Consider the following 16,425-nt stretch of genomic DNA (forward strand, 5'->3'; position numbering starts at 1 on the left):
TGTGTGTGTGTCCCTGTATATTGTGTCTATGTGTGTGTGTGTCCCTGTATATTGTGTCTATGTGTGTGTGTGTCCCTGTATATTGTGTCTATGTGTGTGTCCCTGTATATTGTGTCTATGTGTGTGTGTTTCCCTGTATATTGTGTAATGTGTGTGTGTCCCTGTATATTGTGTCTATGTGTGTGTGTCCCTGTATATTGTGTCTATGTGTGTGTGTCCCTGTATATTGTGTCTATGTGTGTGTCCCTGTATATTGTGTCTATGTGTGTATGTCCCTGTATATTGTGTCTATGTGTATGTGTCCCTGTATATTGTGTATATATGTGTGTGTGTCCCTGTATATTGTGTCTTATGTGTGTGTCCCTGTATATTGTATCTGTGTGTGTGTCCCTGTATATTGTGTATATGTGTGTGTGTGTCCCTGTATATTGTGTCTATGTGTGTGTCCCTGTATATTGTGTCTATGTGTGTGTGTCCCTGTATATTGTGTCTATGTGTGTGTGTCCCTGTATATTGTGTCTATGTGTGTGTGTGTCCCTGTATATTGTGTCTATGTGTGTGTGTTTCCCTGTATATTGTGTCTATGTGTGTGTGTTTCCCTGTATATTGTGTCTATGTGTGTGTGTTTCCCTGTATATTGTGTCTATGTGTGTGTGTTTCCCTGTATATTGTGTCTATGTGTGTGTGTGTCCCTGTATATTGTGTCTATGTGTGTGTGTGTCCCTGTATATTGTGTCTATGTGTGTGTGTGTCCCTGTATATTGTGTCTATGTGTGTGTGTGTCCCTGTATATTGTGTCTATGTGTGTGTGTGTCCCTGTATATTGTGTCTATGTGTGTGTGTTTCCCTGTATATTGTGTCTATGTGTGTGTCCCTGTATATTGTGTCTATGTGTGTGTGTTTCCCTGTATATTGTGTCTATGTGTGTGTCCCTGTATATTGTGTCTATGTGTGTGTCCCTGTATATTGTGTCTGTGTGTGTCCCTGTATATTGTGTCTATGTGTGTGTGTCCCTGTATATTGTGTCTATGTGTGTGTGTTTCCCTGTATATTGTGTCTGTGTGTGTGTGTCCCTGTATATTGTGTCTGTGTGTGTCCCTGTATATTGTGTCTGTGTGTCCCTGTATATTGTGTCTATGTGTGTGTGTCCCTGTATATTGTGTATATGTGTGTGTCCCTGTATATTGTGTCTATGTGTGTGTGTCCCTGTATATTGTGTCTGTGTGTCCCTGTATATTGTGTATATGTGTGTGTGTCCCTGTATATTGTGTCTATGTGTGTGTGTTTCCCTGTATATTGTGTCTATGTGTGTGTCCCTGTATATTGTGTCTATGTGTGTGTGTCTGTATATTGTGTCTATGTGTGTGTGTGTGTCCCTGTATATTGTGTCTATGTGTGTGTGTCTGTATATTGTGTCTATGTGTGTGTGTGTCCCTGTATATTGTGTCTATGTGTGTGTGTGTGTCTGTATATTGTGTCTATGTGTGTGTGTCCCTGTATATTGTGTCTATGTGTGTGTGTGTCCCTGTATATTGTGTCTATGTGTGTGTCCCTGTATATTGTGTCTATGTGTGTGTGTCCCTGTATATTGTGTCTATGTGTGTGTGTGTCCCTGTCTATTGTGTCTGTGTGTGTCCCTGTATATTGTGTATGTGTGTCCCTGTATATTGTGTCTATGTGTGTGTGTCCCTGTATATTGTGTCTATGTGTGTGTGTCTGTATATTGTGTCTATGTGTGTGTCCCTGTATATTGTGTCTATGTGTGTGTGTCCCTGTATATTGTGTCTATGTGTGTGTGTGTCCCTGTATATTGTGTATATATGTGTGTGTGTCCCTGTATATTGTGTCTATGTGTGTGTGTCTGTATATTGTGTCTATGTGTGTGTCCCTGTATATTGTGTCTATGTGTGTGTGTCCCTGTATATTGTGTCTATGTGTGTGTCCCTGTATATTGTGTCTATGTGTGTGTGTCCCTGTATATTGTGTCTATGTGTGTGTGTTTCCCTGTATATTGTGTCTGTGTGTGTCCCTGTATATTGTGTCTATGTGTGTGTGTCCCTGTATATTGTGTCTATGTGTGTGTGTCCCTGTATATTGTGTCTATGTGTGTGTGTTTCCCTGTATATTGTGTCTGTGTGTGTGTGTCCCTGTATATTGTGTCTGTGTGTGTCCCTGTATATTGTGTCTGTGTGTCCCTGTATATTGTGTCTATGTGTGTGTGTCCCTGTATATTGTGTATATGTGTGTGTGTCCCTGTATATTGTGTATATGTGTGTGTGTCCCTGTATATTGTGTCTATGTGTGTGTGTTTCCCTGTATATTGTGTCTATTGTGTGTGTGTCCCTGTATATTGTGTCTGTGTGTGTGTCCCTGTATATTGTGTATATGTGTGTGTGTCCCTGTATATTGTGTCTATGTGTGTGTGTTTCCCTGTATATTGTGTCTATGTGTGTGTCCCTGTATATTGTGTCTATGTGTGTGTGTCTGTATATTGTGTCTATGTGTGTGTGTGTGTCCCTGTATATTGTGTCTATGTGTGTGTGTCTGTATATTGTGTCTATGTGTGTGTGTGTCCCTGTATATTGTGTCTATGTGTGTGTGTGTGTCTGTATATTGTGTCTATGTGTGTGTGTCCCTGTATATTGTGTCTATGTGTGTGTGTGTCCCTGTATATTGTGTCTATGTGTGTGTGTCCCTGTATATTGTGTCTATGTGTGTGTCCCTGTATATTGTGTCTATGTGTGTGTGTGTCCCTGTCTATTGTGTCTGTGTGTGTCCCTGTATATTGTGTCTGTGTGTCCCTGTATATTGTGTCTATGTGTGTGTGTCCCTGTATATTGTGTCTATGTGTGTGTGTCTGTATATTGTGTCTATGTGTGTGTGTCCCTGTATATTGTGTCTATATGTGTGTGTGTCCCTGTATATTGTGTCTATGTGTGTGTGTCCCTGTATATTGTGTCTATGTGTGTGTCCCTGTATATTGTGTCTATGTGTGTGTGTCCCTGTATATTGTGTCTATGTGTGTGTGTCCCTGTATATTGTGTCTATGTGTGTGTCCCTGTATATTGTGTCTATGTGTGTGTGTCCCTGCACAGCCTATCTGTTTCCTCTGTCTTTTCATACTTCCCTACATTTCTTGTACTCACAGGAAAACTTCGTAAAGGTTCATTCATGCTTTTAAGCTGTAACAAAGCTTCATACTGGTTGGCTTTAAAGTGTTACCATGAGTTTTTCTTCTTTATCTCTCTATCAAGCCCCAGCTCTTGAACACAATCTCCCCCCTCTTTAACACCTCTCCTTTCATCCCTTCTTTTCTTTCCTTCCCTCCTCTGAAACATCTGTCTCTTCTTTCCTTGTTCATGTCCCTTCTGTAGCTCAGCAGTAGATGTCTCTGATTGTCACGGTGAGCTGAGCTGGTTAAGAGATCAACGTTTCCGATCCAACAGGCAGGCTGGGCGCCTGTGGACATCAATTACCTGTGTGTGTGGTGTCTGTGTGTGTGGTGTGTGTGGTGTGTGTGTGTGGTGTGTGTCTGTGTCTGTGTGTGGTGAGTGTGTGTGCCTGTGTGTGGTGTGTGTGTCTGTGTGTGGTGTGTGTGTGTGTCTGTGGGTGGTGTGTGTGTGTGTTTGTGTCGCCATGCTGAAACAAGTGGCTCCTATTAACCCTGCTGTGTTCCTTCAGCTGGCGGAACACTTCCATTACCCAGACTCCTCTTGGTGAAGATTGAGAGGTAATTTCTAGGCGGGAATCGGGAGGCGTACAGTACGGTACGGTAAGCCCTGCCGGACAGAGGCGGTGTGCGGCAACACTCCTGGAGATAGCTACTTCCTTTTGCCTTCGAATGCAGCTAGGATCTAATGAATTTCCGCTTATCATGTTGCTTGGATCAAATAAATAGAAAGGGTATGCAACGGAAGAGAGACACAAACATTTTTGCTCACCTACTTGTCAGGGGATCTGGTTTCAAATGAGTTGGCATATTTCCCTCTTTACTTCTGTGTCACGGGCTTGTGGTGTGGTTGAGTTGATCTGAAAGAGGAGGTACTGCTGTTCTCACCTTTCCCTGACCTGATTATAGCCGTCTAGGCTATTGCTGTGAAAGGGAAAAAAACAACCATATTGTAGCAGCGGACATTGTGGCCCATCTGTTCAGAGACATCCCTTAGGCTGTGTCCCACATGGCATCCTATTCCCTTTCATGTTATAGAGTAAAGGAAAGGAGGATTATAAAGAGTACAGAAAGGGGAATAGGGTGCCATTTGGGACACAGTCTTATTAACTTTAATGATGTAGAGTACGTTTACAGCCCTGCAGTGACGAACGGCTTAATTGTGTTTCACTATCTTTATTAATGTCATTGTGGTGGCTTTTACACTTCTCCCAATAGATATCTGAAATACAGTATCTATTATGAATTCACAACCTAATGTAAACCCCTCAGCTCACATCATTTCCATCAGGAGATGATTTTCCCCACAACAGAGGATGAATTGAATGAAAGCTAGAAATAAAATGAAATGGAATCTCCTTTCCACGCAGATGGTATATTGTTCTGTTGATACTGAATAGATGTTGAGCTGATTGCACCTAATCTACAGGCACTTGTGTTTCCTTTATGACCCAATGCAGGTCGAGTAAGACGTGTGTGTGTGTGTGTGTGTGTGTGTGTGTGTGTGTGTGTGTGTGTGTGTGTGTGTGTGTGTGTGTGTGTGTGTGTGTGTGTGTGTGTGTGTGTGTGTGTGTGTGTGTGTGTGTGTGTGTGTGTGTGTGTGTGTGTGTGTGTGTGTGTGTGTGTGTGTGTGTGTGTGTGTGTGTGCGCGTGTGTGCGTGTGTGTGCTCGTGCCATAGCAGGCGGAGATATAATACGAGCCAACGATGAGCTGAACGGTATTGATCAGAAGAGTCCTTGAGCGGACTTTCAAGGCTCAGTATCCATCTCAATAGGAGCCACAAGGAGCTAACATTCCCAATCACAATCAAAGACAAGAAAAATGCTCAGAATCATACACCGGAATGTAACAAACATAATTCCCATTATTTATCTGTCTGTGCTGTAAGTGAGCATGGCTTAACAAACCAAAACTTGAAAAGCCCCATATTGTGTGCTTTGCCAAATGGGAGATCTGGGATGCGGAATGCGCCGGGGTAGCAGCATTTGATTGGTGTTAAGCTGCGTGACTGGCAGAACAGAACGAGGAAGGGGTTGCTGTGTAGCCGAACTAGAGGTTCCCCTGTCTCCGGGAAGGAATGTGGAACGTAGAGCACTCATTGGCTTGGAGTGCTGGGCTGAAGATTCCGGGGGTCGCGGTGGTTGTGGTGTTGGGGCACATGTTGGGGGAGGGGGAAAGGGAGGGAAATGGAAAGACTAAGGAAGATGAAAAAATGCCTTCTCCATGCACTTCTCTCGTTTGTTCATCCCATCCTTCCTCCCTCGTTATCTTTCTAGCCATAATTAAAGGAAGGGACTTAGGATGATTTTTTTAAGTCTGTCACTTTGGTCTCCTAAGTCTGAAATAAGCTTGAGCCTCCATCAGCTACAAGAAGCACCACCTTTTAGAAAGGATTCCACATACTGAATATATTGATGAGCACACTTTGATGTGTCACAGCTTCTCTTGATCTCACCCGTATAAACATTATTAATCACATTTCATCCGCCATTCTTTTTTCTTTCTTTTTTGGCACATGGGAACGTGGTTCATGTTTTTTGGCACATGGGAACGTGGTTCATGGTTTTTGGCACATGGGAACGTGGTTCATGTTTTTTGGCACATGGGAACGTGGTTCATGTTTTTTGGCACATGGGAACGTGGTTCATGTTTTTTGGCACATGGGAACGTGGTTCATGTTTTTTGGCACATGGGAATGTGGTTCATGTTTTTTGGCACATGGGAATGTGGTTCATGGTTTTTGGCACATGGGAACGTGGTTCATGTTTTTTGGCACATGGGAACGTAGTTCATGTTTTTTGGCACATGGGAACGTAGTTCATGTTTTTTGGCACATGGGAACGTGGTTCATGTTTTTTGGCACATCGGAACCTAGTTCATGTTTTTTGGCACATGGGAACGTGGTTCATGGTTTTTGGCACATGGGAACGTGGTTCATGTTTTTGGGCACATGGGAACGTAGTTCATGTTTTTTGGCATGTTTCATGTTTTTTGGCACATGGGAACGTGGTTCACATGGGAACGTGTTTTTTGGCACATGGGTACGTGGTTCATGTTTTTTGGCACATGGGAACGTGGTTCATGTTTTTTGGCACATGGGAACGTGGTTCATGTTTTTTGGCACATGGGAATGTGGCTCATGTTTTTTGGCATATGGGGAACGTGGTTCATGTTTTTTGGCACATGGGAACGTGGTTCATGTTTTTTGGCACATGGGAACGTGGTTCATGTTTTTTGGCACATGGGAACGTGGTTCATGTTTTTTGGCACATGGGAACGTGGTTCATGTTTTTTGGGACGTGGTTCATGTTTTTGGAATGGGAACGTGGTTCATGTTTTTTGGCACATGGGATGTTTTTGTTTTTTGGCACATGGCACATGGGAACGTGGTTCATGTTTTTTGGCACATGGGAACGTGGTTCATGTTTTTTGGCACATGGGAACGTTTTTTGGCATCATGTTTTTGGCACATGGGAACGTGGTTCATGTTTTTTGGCACATGGGAACGTGGTTCATGTTTTTTGGCACATGGGAACGTGGTTCATGTTTTTTGGCATGTTTTTGTTTTTTGGCACATGGGAACGTGGTTCATGTTTTTGGCACATGGGTGTTTGTACGTGGTTCATGTTTTTTGGCACATGTGGTTCATGTTTTTTGGCACATGGGAACGTGGTTCATGTTTTTTGGCACATGGGAACGTGGTTCATGTTTTTTGGCACATGGGAACGTTTTTTTGGCACATGGGAACGTGGTTCATGTTTTTTGGCACATGGGAACGTGGTTCATGTTTTTTGGCACATGGGAACGTGGTTCATGTTTTTTGGCACATGGGAACGTGGTTCATGTTTTTTGGCACATGGGAACGTGGTTCATGTTTTTTGGCACATGGGAATGTGGCTCATGTTTTTTGGCATATGGGAACGTGGTTCATGTTTTTTGGCACATGGGAATGTGGTTCATGTTTTTTGGCACATGGGAACGTGGTTCATGTTTTTTGGCACATGGGAATGTGGTTCATGTTTTTTGGCACATGGGAACGTGGTTCATGTTTTTTGGCACATGGGAACGTGGTTCATGTTTTTTGGCACATGGGAACGTGGTTCATGTTTTTTGGCACATGGGAACGTGGTTCATGTTTTTTGGCACATGGGTACGTGGTTCATGTTTTTTGGCACATGGGAACGTGGTTCATGTTTTGTGGCACATGGGTACGTGGTTCATGTTTTTTGGCACATGGGAACGTGGTTCATGTTTTTTGGCACATGGGAACGTGGTTCATGTTTTTTGGCACATGGGAACGTGGTTCATGTTTTTTGGCACATGGGAACGTGGTTCATGTTTTCACTTCCAAAATACATCGAATGAAAACTGCACTGAATGTTTCTTTTTTTCCTTGTAAAATATCCTTGTTTCCCCCAATTGTCTTCATCAGCACCTCTCTGTTCCTGAACTTATTTATACTCAGCAGACATGTTGTCGACAGGAAGTTTCCCTCGAAGTGACTGAATATCAACCAAAGTGACAAGTAAAGATTTTCTTAGGCAGAAATCCTTTTTAACATAAAACAATTGTAGGCTGAGTATGATTGGTGATAATACATGGCACCAGCTCATTCTTGTGAATGACGACCCTCACCTGTTAATTCAAGGTGTGAACTCACATTCATTAACACACCTAGTAACTAGGTCAGGGAAATGCCAGGGACCCCACGGTACAATATTGTCACGAAACATAAGTGCCTTTGCAATATGTATTGAGATTCTCCCCATTTCCATATGTATTAAGATTCAATACTGTAATTTTTATTGCGATTTGATGTTTCAAACATATTGCTCACTAAATGTCTGCTGCATGGGGACAAGAGAAAGCATGAGAAAATGTGTTTTCATCAGTCATGGAAATAAAATAAAAACATGTTGGCTCACTATTTAAAATGAAGATGGACAAGAAGCTATATGAAAAATACCGATTTTGGAGCTAGCGCTAGCTAACGCTACCTAGCCAGAACAATTATCTTACAAAAATCACAAAATGTGACTGTATTGACTTTTTCCCCACCACTACTAGTAACACCACTAATGCAACAAATAACCCCATTTCATTATCAACGTACAGAGAGCGTTTCCACAAACCTGCAACCAGTATGACTTCTAGCCACTTTGCTGGTCGACAGTACATCCGTAAAGAACACTTACTATTTCTATTGTCTGTTTTCTTAACCCCTCCCCTCCTTGCCCCAGCCTGTCAAGCAGAGTTGTATCAGAAATCAATCGGTGGATCTTGTCGGTCCAGGGTAAAGTGGCTGTGACAGCTGTCGAGTCAGCATCTTACCCCTAAATTGTGTGTGTGTGTGTCTCTCTCTGTGTGTGAATCTACCCCCATCTCCCCCTAAATTCCACTGGGAATTGAAAACCGACCGTCGGACCGGATGGCGGAGCGTGGGGGGGATAGGTTGGGCCCTGTTTGTGCAATTAGAAATCAATCAATCAAAAGCAGCATGTGCTGAGATAAGATAAGGGGAATGAGAGAGGGGAGCTGTGTATTCACATTGGGTGTGGATGTGCGGTATGATACGTGGCTGGTGTTTTGACTTTTTTCCTCTTTTTGGGCACAATAAATATTTTCTGTTTTCCCATCGGCTTATGCAAATGTAGATTTGATTTGCGGTGATTTAGAATGTGATGACGCAGGGTGTTGAGGTTCTCCTGCGAATGACAGGGATGAGGGCCTTGTCGGGCGTTTGAATGAAATCCTTCCCGTCTGACTCGTTAAAGAAGAAGTGTTCCTCCAGTACAGCTCTTTTCAGTCATAAGACACGGTGGCAGAAACATTATGTACAAAATAAGTTACAAATAACGCAAAAAAACACACACAATAGCACAATTGGTTACCGGATCGTAGCCATCTCCTTCGGCGCCATCCGGGGGGATTTAGTCCTCAGCTACCTATACTCCTTTCAGGTACACGTACCCAAGTGCACAAGCATTCACACACTCGCTCTATCTCTCTCTCTCTCTCTCTCTCTCTCTCTCTCTCTCTCTCTCTCTCTCTCTCTCTCTCTCTCTCTCTCTCTCTCTCTCTCTCTCTCTCTCTCTCTCTCTCTCTCTCTCTCTCTCTCTCTCACTGAGATAGTAGACAGTAAGACGAAAGCCATGGCTGGCTGCCCATACAGTATTGGCACAGACAGTGATATGCTCGATTGTGTGTGTGAAGGACTCCATCTCCTTGCTCTTATGTAAAAGCAGGAACAATTCTGAATGTGTCATTGAGTTGGACATTCAGATCACGTGCCAATCAGTGTCACGCAAGCTTGTCCTTTTGTGTGTGTGTGTGTGTGTGTGTGTTAGATGTTCCAAGCTGTGTCACGCAAACCTCTTGGTGTGGTTTCCCAGGCATCGTTTGCTGTCATGGTCACCAAGTGGCTGCCCACGTCATGCCAAATCTGTCAAGAAGTAATCAGGAAGGAGATTTCACCAGTCTCACCTTCACAGGTTAGACATGCTCTACAGGACATGGACTATACCACTCAGAGCCTTTTCACTGGAGGAAACAGAGATGTCTCTGAGATGAGAATGTCTAGGTGGCCATTTATTCAACAGACAGTTGCTGTGTATGCAACCAAGGTGTTCGAAATGAGAAAAAAATGGTGGTCCCCATAGGCAATCTCTTTTGGTTACAGGTAGAACCCTTTTGGTTCTACCTGGAACCCAAAATGGTTCTTTAAAGGGACAGCCGAAGAAACCTTTTAGGTTCTTGATAGCACCTTTTTCTTTAAGAGTGTAGCTCTGCCTGCCTGCTGAGGGATATCTGAATCTCAGATCAGGCTCTGTATAGCAGCTAGAACAGATGTTGTGGTCTAACCCCAGCTAGAGCTCATCCCCTCACTCTGACAGCACAGCCTGAGTGCTTCAGGACCAGTGGAGTGCACCTGACACACACATGTTCCCTGGGCCCTGCCTGCAGACACCTGTCTTCTGTCTCCAAGAAAGGTTTAGAGTTTGGACGAGAGGTAGAAAGATCTCCCTGCTACCACACTACTTCATGTAGACAAGGTCATTACAGCAGGAATCTATTGAACACAGAGGCTGACAGTCACATGGGGTTTAGCAGTTTCTTGTTCTGAAGGATACAATGGCCAAATGGGAGGGGGGGAGGTTAGGATCTCTCTGCCCTCCAAGTCCTCTCTCAAGTTCATATTCAAATTGGCATGAAAGGGACAAATCCAAAACCACCTCTCCCTTTCTCTCTCTCAATTAAATTCAAATGTCTTTATTGGCATGGGAAACATGTTTACATTGCCAAAGGAAGTGAAATAGATAGAAAAGTAAACAGTAAACATTACACTCACAAGAGTTACAAGGGAATAGAGACAATTCAAATGTCATATTATATCTATAAACTGTGTTGTAACGATGTGCAAATAGTTAAAGTACAAAATGGGGAAGAAATAAACTGAAATATGGGGTTGTATTTACAATGGTGTTTGTTCTTCACTTGTTGCCCTTTTATTATGGCAACAGTTCACAAATCTGTGGAATTTAAACCAATAGATATGGGAGTTTATCAAAATCTGATTTATTTTTGAATTCTTTGTGGGTCTGTTTAATCTGAGGGAAATACAAATCATTTGGAAAGTATTCAGCCCCCTTTCCCTTTTCCATATTTTTTTTTTCTAAAATTGATTGATTTACATAAAAACATTTTTTAAGGCGCATGACAACCCGCTTGGAGTTCACCTTCCAACAGGACAATGACCCTAAGCACACAGCCAAGACAATGCAAGAGTGGCTTTGGAACAAGTCTCTGAATGTCCTTGAGTGGCTCAGCCAGAGCCCGGACTTGGCAATTTCCCAATCGAACATCTCTGGAGAGACCTGAAAATAGCTGTGCAGCGACACTCCCCATCCAACCTAACAGAGCTAGTTTGGAGAGAAGAATGGGAGAAACTCCCAAAATATAGGTGTGCCATGCTTGTAGCGTCATACCCAAGACGAATCGAGGCTGTAATCGCTGCCAAAGGTGCTTTAACAAAGTACTAAGTAAATGGTCTGAATACTAATGTAAATGTGATATTTCAGTTTTTTATTTTTAATACATTTGCAAAAACAAATATTTTTTTCTTTGTCATTATGGGGTTTTGTTTGTGGATTGATGATAAAAAACAACAACATTTTATTCAATTTTAGAATAACGCTGTAACATAAGTCAAGGGGTCTGACTACTTTCCCAAATGCACTGTATATGTCTCTCATATGGTCATACATTTAGCAGGAAGTTAGGAAGTGCAGCTCAGTTTCCACCTCATTTTGTGGGCAGTGAGCACAGCCTATCTTCTCTTGAGAGTCGGGTCTGCCTACGGCAGCCTTTCTCAATAGCAAGGCTATGCTCACTGAGTCTGTACATAGTCAAAGCTTTCCTTCAGTTTGGGTCAGTCACAGTGGTCAGGTATTCTGCCACTGTGTACTCTCTGTTTAGGGTCAGTCACAGTGGTCAGGTATTCTGCCACTGTGTACTCTCTGTTTAGGGTCAGTCACAGTGGTCAGGTATTCTGCCACTGTGTACTCTCTGTTTAGGGTCAGTCACAGTGGTCAGGTATTCTGCCACTGTGTACTCTCTGTTTATAGGGCCAGTCACAGTGGTCAGGTATTCTGCCACTGTGTACTCTCTGTTTAGGGTCAGTCACAGTGGTCAGGTATTCTGCCACTGTGTACTCTCTGTTTAGGGTCAGTCACAGTGGTCAGGTATTCTGCCACTGTGTACTCTCTGTTTAGGGTCAGTCACAGTGGTCAGGTATTCTGCCACTGTGTACTCTCTGTTTAGGGCCAGTCACAGTGGTCAGGTATTCTGCCACTATGTACTCTCTGTTTAGGGCCAGTCACAGTGGTCAGGTATTCTGCCACTATGTACTCTCTGTTTAGGGCCAGTCACAGTGGTCAGGTATTCTGCCACTGTGTACGCTCTGTTTAGGGCCAGTCACAGTGGTCAGGTATTCTGCCACTGTGTACTCTCTGTTTAGGGCCAGTCACAGTGGTCAGGTATTCTGCCACTGTGTACTCTCTGTTTAGGGTCAGTCACAGTGGTCAGGTATTCTGCCACTGTGGACTCTCTGTTTAGGGCCAGTCACAGTGGTCAGGTATTCTGCCACTGTGTACTCTCTGTTTAGGGTCAGTCACAGTGGTCAGGTATTCTGCCACTATGTACTCTCTGTTTAGGGCCAGTCACAGTGGTCAGGTATTCTGCCACTGTGTACTCTCTGTTTAGGGCCAGTCACAGTGGTCAGGTATTCTGCCACTGTGTACTCTCTGTTTAGGGTCAGTCACAGTGGTCAGGTATTCTGCCACTGTGGACTCTCTGTTTAGGGTCAGTCACAGTGGTCAGGTATTCTGCCACTGTGGACTCTCTGTTTAGGGTCAGTCACAGTGGTCAGGTATTCTGCCACTGTGTACTCTCTGTTTAGGGTCAGTCACAGTGGTCAGGTATTCTGCCACTGTGGACTCTCTGTTTAGGGTCAGTCACAGTGGTCAGGTATTCTGCCACTGTGGACTCTCTGTTTAGGGTCAGTCACAGTGGTCAGGTATTCTGCCACTGTGGACTCTCTGTTTAGGGTCAGTCACAGTGGTCAGGTATTCTGCCACTGTGGACTCTCTGTTTAGGGTCAGTCACAGTGGTCAGGTATTCTGCCACTGTGTACTCTCTGTTTAGGGTCAGTCACAGTGGTCAGGTATTCTGCCACTGTGGACTCTCTGTTTAGGGTCAGTCACAGTGGTCAGGTATTCTGCCACTGTGGACTCTCTGTTTAGGGTCAGTCACAGTGGTCAGGTATTCTGCCACTGTGTACTCTCTGTTTAGGGTCAGTCACAGTGGTCAGGTATTCTGCCACTGTGGACTCTCTGTTTAGGGCCAAATAACATTCTAGTTTGCTCCGTTTGTTAATTCTTTCCAATGTGTCAATTATTTATCTTATTGTTTTCTCATGATTTGATGGGGTCTCTCTCTCTCTCTCTCTCTCTCTCTCTCTCTCTCTCTCTCTCTCTCTCTCTCTCGCTCTCTCAGATGGTTAATAAATGACCTCCACCACCACCGTCTCTATTTGCATATCTGTTTTCAGCAAATTCATTGTGAATTTATCTACCACATCTCAGGTAATTATGTTAGAATATGACAATTGGAAGAAAATTGTATGACAAGGATGGACAAATACTGTCAGTGTAAGCAAGGAGTTATGAGCCATGCTGACGAAACAGATTGTTCACCGATTTGAACAGATTGCTCTAACATTATGCAAAGGAACCTACCTATTCGGTCACATAGACCTTTGTCGGGCATCACATGTTGACCCCCAGACAATACCTCTGTTTACGTTCTTGTGTGTTGTTTATGTGAATCTCCAGGGGTTGGCCCTAACCCCTTTAAATCCTCTTTGGGGTGCTTTAAATCCTCTGTGTGTGTGTGTGTGTGTGTGTGTGTGTGTGTGTGTGTGTGTGTGTGTGTGTGTGTGTGTGTGTGTGTGTGTGTGTGTGTGTGTGTGTGTGTGTGTGTGTGTGTGTGTGTGTGTGTGTGTGTGTGTGTGTGTGTGTGTGTGGGCTAAAAGCAGGGTGCTTTGGTCGCTTTGTTCCCCCAATCTAGGAAGCGCTCTAAACCAATGGAGCAGAAGACAATAGAACCATTGGTTGGGCTGAGGGTCCGTAGTCACACAAACACTCGCGCATGCACATACACACTTATGCATGTACACACACACAGGTCCTGGGATTCCGCCTGAGTGAACTCATTTCAGGGTTGATTTGCCTTGACGGATATGAGCTGTTTGGATTAGTGTTCAGTCTCTTTGTTCCTGATTGGGAAGGGGTCACAACAACCCTCACACACACAATACACCCATCCACCCCCCACACACACATATATATATATACACACACACACACACACACACACACACACACACACACACACACACACACACACACACACACACACACACACACACACACACACACACACACACACACACACACACACACACACACACACACACACACACACACACACACACACACACCTTAAATAACAGATGCCCCAATTGCTTTTCACACCGCAAATGATAATTTTCACGCCGTTGTTGCTGCACATATCTGTGTCATGCTGCTCATATCTATGCATTTCCAAGTGCAGTGGCTAGTCCAGTCTTCTGAAGAAAAGGGCTAAAGTAGGCTCTTTCTGCTTCCTTAGATACAATACCTCAATCTATAAGCCTGTGTGCAACCTATTTTTTTATGTGTCTATATACACAGACACTCTGGAGAAATAAATGGGTCAAGTCTCAATATAATACAGTCTAGTCTCTCAGACTTTGTGTTGGTGCTCCAAGTCATTAATGCTGTCATTGGTCTTATGATCTTAATATATGAACAAGTCACCGTCTTGATAGTGAATGTGTTTGTGCCATGTATTAATGTGCAGGATATGATGGTCTGTGAACCCTTCTGATGGCTTGACAATAGAGATCACTCCGTTTAAAATCTGTCGTTCTGCCCCTGAGCAAGGCTCTGTTCCCCGGGCGCCGAAGACGGCGTCCGCACCTCTCTGATTCAGATGGTTTGGGTTACATGTGGAAGACACATTTCAGTTGAATGCATTCAGTTGTCCAACTGACTAGGTATCCCCCTTTCCCTTCCCTCTTCCTCTAAATGCTTTAATTGATTTCTGGAGTGTGTGAAACAATAGTCAATAGTTAATTACATTAGGTGAGGTGTCGCGCTGCTCTTTTTGTTGTTCTCCCTCATTGTCTCCCTGTTCCTGTTCTTTAACCACAATGCATCCCTTTGATAACATTTGCATATTTAAATTGGATCAGCTCAACTGGGCTGGCCTCTCCCGCCAGATTGGTCGAGTCTCCCTCCCGCCCTCTACCCCTCCCCCTTCCCGCTCAAGCTGTTACGTTACTGCTAAACGCTCAAGTGGCACTCTGGGAATTCTGTGTAGCCAGGCCATGCTTTCTGCAAGACTAAAACAAAACAGAGAATAAGAAAGCAAGGCCATAATGTTCCGTAGTATTGGCTTAGGCCATCATAGCACAAAGCCAATGAAGCTATACGACAGTTCATGTCTATTGTCTATGTGGAACTGAAACAGTTCACGAGGCAGCAATAGCCTTCTCCATGTTCCTATCCCTGTGTAATATCTGGGTATATGTTTTCACAATCACATGTCACTCCAATTCACCGGACACAACTGTAATCTAACATTTCCTGTTTTGATGACGCTCCTTTAATGGAAGCTTTAATGTGTGTGTGTGTGTGTGTGTGTGTGTGTGTGTGTGTGTGTGTGTGTGTGTGTGTGTGTGTGTGTGTGTGTGTGTGTGTGTGTGTGTGTGTGTGTGTGTGTGTGTGTGTGTGTGTGTGTGTGTGTGCACGCATAGCATTGAGCTGTGTATAGTAGAGTGGACTGCATGGTGGTCTTTGTTGTATGGTGTTATATGATGATGTTCAACCCATTGTGACAATAATTACAGAATGTAGCTGATAGGATAACAGAATTAAACAATGGATGTAATGTGCTGTGTTCTACTGAATTTGCATTAGTTATATGGTACAATGGTAGGCTATGTACACTTCCGTTCAAAAGTTTGGGGTCACTTAGAAATGTCCTTGTTTTTGAAAGAAAAGCACATTTTTTGTCCATTAAAATAACATCAAATTGATCAGAAATACAGTGTAGACATTGTTAATGTTGTATATGACTATAGTACCTGGAAACAGATTTTTTTTATAGAATAGCTACTTAGGCGCACAGAGGCCCTGTCATGACGTGGCCCTTTCTGGGTATATATCGTGGCTTCCCCTTCTCTCTCTCTTTCTCTCTCCTACATCCAGGTTCTGTTATCTCAGGTCATAAATTCCTGGTGGAGACTCTCTCCCCCTGGTCACGCAGTATGGAGAGAGAGTGTTTCACATTAGAACAAAAGACCTTCTACTACATCACAGAATTTGAGAACTGAACAATATCCATATTTTGGATATTGTTTAACCGGTCGGTGGAGAAGCGAGCTACGACCTGATCCGTTTTGTTTCATGTTTGTGACCTCATGAAAGAAAATACAGCCACATTACCCTAACTCCATTTATACAGGTTCCTCAGTTATGAGATTTGCATCTAATTATTGTATAAAATGAATGAGTAAAGATGAAATATTTGTGAAATGATGTGATGTTAAACCTTTCATGTGAGAGAATTGTATTCCCTTTAAAGTTTAACT

The sequence above is a fragment of the Oncorhynchus gorbuscha genome, linkage group LG09 (assembly GCF_021184085.1).
Source record: "Oncorhynchus gorbuscha isolate QuinsamMale2020 ecotype Even-year linkage group LG09, OgorEven_v1.0, whole genome shotgun sequence".
In the NCBI taxonomy this organism is placed as follows: Eukaryota; Metazoa; Chordata; class Actinopteri; order Salmoniformes; family Salmonidae; genus Oncorhynchus; species Oncorhynchus gorbuscha.